A 6160-nucleotide genomic window follows, 5' to 3' on the forward strand; every position below is an offset into this window, starting at 1 on the left:
AGGGTTCGCACCCAATTGAGGTCTCCCAACAGTTTTTGTACATCATTTAAAGTACTGATATTCACACGAATTTCTAGTTTTTGGGGTCTAACAGTTGTTTTGGTAATTTCCCACCCAAGGTACTTCCAGTTTTCCTCCTGTTGTACCTTTTCTGGGGCTATTTGCAATCCACCTTTTGCTAGTTCATTCTGCAGTGTATTAATCAATTGGTTTTTATCCAATTGTTTCCCTGATATTAGAATGTCATCCATATAATGGTATATAATCAAATTTGGAAAATTCCTTCGCACAGGAGCAAGTGCCCAGGCCACATACATTTGACACATTGTCGGTGAATTTTTCATTCCCTGTGGTAACACAACCCAATGATAGCGTTTCATAGGTGCAGCTTTGTTCACTGATGGCACCGAAAAAGCAAATTTCTGATAGTCATCAGGGTGCAAAGGGATGGTGAAGAAACAATCTTTTAAGTCAATGATTAAAATGTCCCAGTCTTTAGGGATCGTATTGGGGGATGGGAGCCCTGGTTGTAGGGTTCCCATATCATCCATGACCTCATTGATTTTTCGAAGGTCATGTAACAAACGCCATTTGCCACTTTTTTTCGGAATAGTAAATATTGGGGTGTTCCATGGGCTTGTTGTGGGCTCAATATGACCTTTTTCCAGTTGCTCCTGTACCAAGCTTTCAAGGTGGGCGATTTTTTCTGCAGACAGCGGCCATTGATCAATCCAAACTGGGGTTTTTGTTTTCCAGGTTAGTTTTAGGATTGGTCGCCCTTCATCAATGGCCGCCTCTAAAAACCCTCACTGTTAGTTACCAAACGTGCCCCTAATTGACTTAATGCATCTCTCCCCAGTAAACAAATGGGGACAGGCATCACATATGGTCTTACTGTACAGGTACTCCCATCCTGCAATTTGCAACAAATCACATTTGTACTGATTTTAGTGGTCTGTATTCCCCCGACCCTCAAAATGGGCGTAGGGGGGATCTCCAATGGCCACGAATGAGGCCACGCTGCTTGACTGATTATTGTAACGTCTGCTCCAGTATCAATCAGCACAATTACCATGCAAGTTTTCCCACCAGGTTCTTTTAGCGTTACCCGTTCTGTTGGTTTTGCCTTGCTGATATCCATTGCCAGATAAATGTCAGCCTGGCCTGTTGATCCAAAACCCCCAGCCCCTCTTATCTGATTCCCAGCTGTGGGCACAGCTGATTTAAAGGGGACCAGTTGTCCAATTTCGTCTCCTTTGGGTATATGAATTGGTGGCAGGGGGGTCCATACCATAATAGATATGACCCCCGTAAAATCGGCATCGATTATACCAGGTAAAACGAAAAGACCTTTTCGGGTCGTAGAGGATCGCCCGATAAGTAAGGCACTCAACCCGTGACCCAGTGGGCCTTTCATATCGGTGGGTATACATTGTACTTGCGGGTCTATCAGAGTCACCTCTACTGCTGTGGCAATGTCCACCCCAGCACTCCCTCTTGTGGCGGCGGCGACGCCATCCAGGCAGCCCGGGTGGAAGCCCTGTTTTGTGTCATCGCGCTGGGTCTCCTCGCGCTCGCCCCCCCGTTTCCCAGCCGAGTTCCCTGCTTAGTGAATCTAGATCGGCATTCATCTGCACGGTGACCGTATTTCCGGCAGCGATTGCAGGTCCCTGCAAACTCGTGACTTTTTACTCGGCATTGAGCCTTAAGGCGTCCCGGTTTGCCACAGTTGTAACATTTTGGTCCCTGATCGCCTCTCCCTGATCGTACTAGAGGTTTCACCGCAGCCGCAAAGGCTGACGCCATGTATCCTGCTGTTTCTTCCGTTGTTCCTACGCGCTCACACGCATCCATCATTTCTGCCAGGCTAGAATTTTTGGGTAATGTCTGTAAAATGCGCTTACAAGTAGGATTAGCATTGTCGACTGCCAACGACATTAGCAACGCCTCTCGAGCTACATCGGTCAGCGATGCCCTTTCCAATGCTTCACGCAATCTTTCTAAAAATGTCATATAAGGCTCAGATGGACCTTGCCTTATTTTTGTATAGGCAGGAATTACTTTCCCATCTTCTGGGAGGGTTTTAAAAGCCTCTCGGGCTAAGGTGGCAGTAAGTGCCAAGGCTTCTGGTCTAAGGCGTGCCTGTCGTTGTGGATCACTAAACTGCTCTTCTCCCACCAGTTGGTCAAATGTTATCCCTAAAAGAGGATCATTATCTCCCCTCCCCAGGTTTTCCACCGCTGCAGCCTGTGCTGCGTCATGCCACCTCGTCCGCCACAAGAGTTCCTGCATCGGGGTTAAAATCATCACCATCAATTGCTTAAAATCAAAAGGTGTTAAAAGCGTAGACATAAAGATACTATTTATAAATGCTTGGGTATAAGGTGCATGCAACCCATTTTGTTGTACCGCTTTCCGTGCCTCCTTAACAATCTCCCACTGTAATCCTACCCAGCGCGGTGGTTCTCTCCGATTTCCCAAAATAACTGGGAAAGCTGTGGGCAGAATCTCCCCCTCCACTAGCGCATTCTGTATAACTCCTCGCCACCGTAATCGCGGATCGTCTCCTCCCCCGTCCCCCATGACAGAGTGCATACCAACATTCCCATCCATATTCCTCATGAGGCTAGTCCCAGCCGCCTCAGCACCCCCCCTGGCCCCCCTGGCCCCCCCACGTAGGCGTTCCCTTTCTTCTTCTCTCCTCTGCTCCTCCTTATGTTGTCGCTCAGTTAAGGTCGTCTATCTTTCCAGGTCTTGTAATTTTGCTAACAATTTTTCCGCCCAAGCTACCGGATCCTTAAATTTCCCTGGACCGCCGGCAGGCGACGGGGGAGACGACGGGGGCAGAGGGGGATATTCGTATTCGGCGCGATTTGCGAGATTGGCGGCTCGCGGAGGCTTGAAGGGTGGGGGGGTGGGCTCGGGCTGATGCTCATCAACCTCCATTTCGTCCGGTTTAGGGGGCTCCCCTGTTGGTTTAGGGGGTATTTCAATTTTCTCCTGCTCTTCTGGTGGTGCGGAGGGGTTTGAAAAAACCGGTATTGGCGGCTGACCAAAAACACGAAGACCTCTCACCCCAGGGTTAACCTCTGTTGGACGCAGAGCCGTAAAAGCCCCTGCTGCAACAGCCCTCTCTGCTTTCATTTCTTGAAGAGCAGTAAGAACAGCCCTCCATGCAGTTGCCAGTTCTATTGCCTCCTTTTCCCCACTGCTTATCGCGTCCCATAAACCCTTTCCAATATCTTCCCAAGTGTCCACCTTAAAAGCGCTCTGGGGGTCCGAAGGGAACCCATGCTCTCGACACCAAACTAACAGTCTACGGAGCAAATGCTCATCATGTTTCACTCCTCTCTTAGAGAGGATATGTAGGAGAAGCCTTACTATCGCACTTTCTTCTTTAGAAATATTTTGGCCCATCTCCTTTTTCCCCCGGCTGCTCACCTCACTAAGTGTCCCGTTGCAACGTACTATTCTTTTCTTGCGAGTCGTCCTCCGGCTCGCCCCGGTCTTCAGACCTGCTGAGCCGTACTCCAGCCGGTGTACCTCCTTCTGGGCTATTCCCCGAACTTGCCGTCAATCAGCGTCTCATCAGGGTCACCATCTGAGGAGAAGGAACACGCCTCCACAAAATCCAATGTGAATCAAAGTGAAGACATTTATTAAGCATAAGCTGTCCCTTTTATACATTTTGTACTTTCCCTGGCTGTAAGCATGTGCATTGCTATTCGTTAATATTACGAAACATACTCTTCTTTGATGTGTTGATTGGTCACTGCTCTGCCACTGGTCCTTCCTTAATTGGCTCCATCAGTTCTTGTTTCTTCTCCTCCGTGTTCGGCTCCCACCGGCTACTCCCTCAATTCTTGTTTGCTCAGCTGCTGTTTTTCCTCATCTCTCAAAGGTCGGCTTGTTGACACTAGCTACATGAATCTTGTCACGCAGCTAGGCCCTCACTCCATACTCTCATACTTCTGGCTCATTACATGACCATTCTGCTCCAAAAACCCCTCTACAACCACCGGCACTGCAGGGCAGGCTCTGGGAAAGCCCAGGCTGGGCCTAGCGACGGTCGAGAGCTGGATTCAGGGATGCACGGATCGGGATCGGGGGCAGCAGGAAAACAGACGGAGTCCTCCTTGGACACCGGCCATAGCAGAAAGAGAGCGAGACCCTCGTGATCCCCCCGCTTTATACCGAGAATGACGTGTATGGGATGGAATACCCTCGTTGGTCAATTTTGGGTCACCTGCCCTGTCTGCTCCCCCCTGCAGCTGCGACCCCCCTTCGGCTCTTCACTCGTAAGCAGTGAGGAATTCAGCAGGGACCTTGGTTTCTCTAAGACTAAGTACAGCAAGAGCCTTACTGCACAACATCCCTACCGGTGCCTCAGCGATAACTACAAACTTCGAGCGTTATCAGTCCTGGAAGCAGACACTGTCTGCAAGACATGCAGTTAGTTTCAGAAAGTGCAGTTACTTAGAGGAGACTTAGCTGAAAGTAAAAATCACTGAAAGGAAAATCGGCCTGGTTTAGGCCAAACCAGGACACCAGGTAAAAAAGAAGTGTCACTAACATAGGGATAGAATGTAACAATGCTGACCAAGGGTTAACACAATTGTGAAATTTAGCTTGCTAGGTTGCAAAAAGAGCTAACCAAACTTCTAGAATTTTAGGAACATTAGCCAATGATGTAGATAGTATCCGACATGCTACCTTACAAAATAGAGCTGCTATAGACTTTTCGTTATTAGTGCACGGTCATGGATGTCAGGATTTTGATGGGATGTGTTGCATGGATCTGAATGATCACTCCAAGTCAATTCATAAGCAGATCAAAGAGCTCATGGATGCCACACAGAGAATACGGGAACAGCATGGGTTCCTAGATGGCTGGTCGGATTGATTAAAATGCTATTGATGGGATTGTTTGTGATTTGTATTATCATGCTTGTATTACCGTGTTTATTCTCCTGCTTGCAAAGGGCCCTGCAGCGGACAATAAACACGGCCTTTCTGGCTCAAGAAAAGAAAGGGGGAATTGTAGAGGGGTTTTTGGAGCAGAATGGTCATGTAATGAGCCAGAAGTATGAGAGTATGGAGTGAAGGCCTAGCTGCGTGACAAGATTCATGTAGCTAGTGTCAACAAGCCGACCTTGGAGAGAAGAGATGAGGAAAAACAGCAGTTGAGCAAACAAGAATTGAGGGAGTAGCCGGTGGGAGCCGAACACGGAGGAGAAGAGACAAGAACTGATGGAGCCAATTAAGAAAGGACCAGTGGCAGAGCAGTGACCAATCAACACATCAAAGAAGAGTATGTTTCGTAATATTAACCAGTAGCAATGCACATGCTTACAGCCAGGGAAAGTACAAAATGTATAAAAGGGAGAGCTTATGCTTAATAAAGCGTCTTCACTTTGATTCACATTGGATTGTGTGGAGGCGTGTTCCTTCTCCTCAATTATACATTTTCAATGGGTTCTTCATATTCATCTTTTTCAGTGATCCACCTTATGGTAGAAGACTGGTCAGCATTTTCATCTCAGAATTTAAGCATGCCCTTCATGCTCGTTCCCTTTTGTTCCCAGAGTTAGATTATAGGCAACATCAGCTAGGATCAGAATCAGATTATGCCAGAACAGTATGTGATCTTGCAGTAGGGTAAGTGCTTTATTAATAAAGTTACACTTGAAAAGGGAGATGAGCAAATCTATCTACTGGAGCCAAATGGAGTACAGCTGGTATAAAAGACAGATTATGACATGGATTCAGAATGGCTTTTGAAAACTGAGACATCAGCAGAGGCTAAAACTCAGGCCAGCCTCCTAGGAATGAAAATTTAATTGTAATTAAACAAGAACTGGCTGAGTTGACTGAAACTTTTGAAGTAAGTGACATGCAAGAAACTTTTAGCCAAAATGAACTATTTTGCAAGCCTGGAGGACAAGGAAGATGTTTCCTCGATACTGCTTTCTTTACCATTGTGAGCTAATTTACTCTTTAATTGATTATTTACTTCTGATTCACCAAGCAAAAAGAGGAAAGGCTGATATGTACAGGTCCAGTCTTCCATTTACAATAGATGCAAGAAACAATCAAGACCATTTATGGTCCAGGTAGGAAGCAATACGAACCATGTCCGTAAAGAAGAGCCTATGCCAAG

This window comes from Nyctibius grandis, chromosome 7, assembly GCF_013368605.1.
Source record: "Nyctibius grandis isolate bNycGra1 chromosome 7, bNycGra1.pri, whole genome shotgun sequence".
In the NCBI taxonomy this organism is placed as follows: Eukaryota; Metazoa; Chordata; class Aves; order Nyctibiiformes; family Nyctibiidae; genus Nyctibius; species Nyctibius grandis.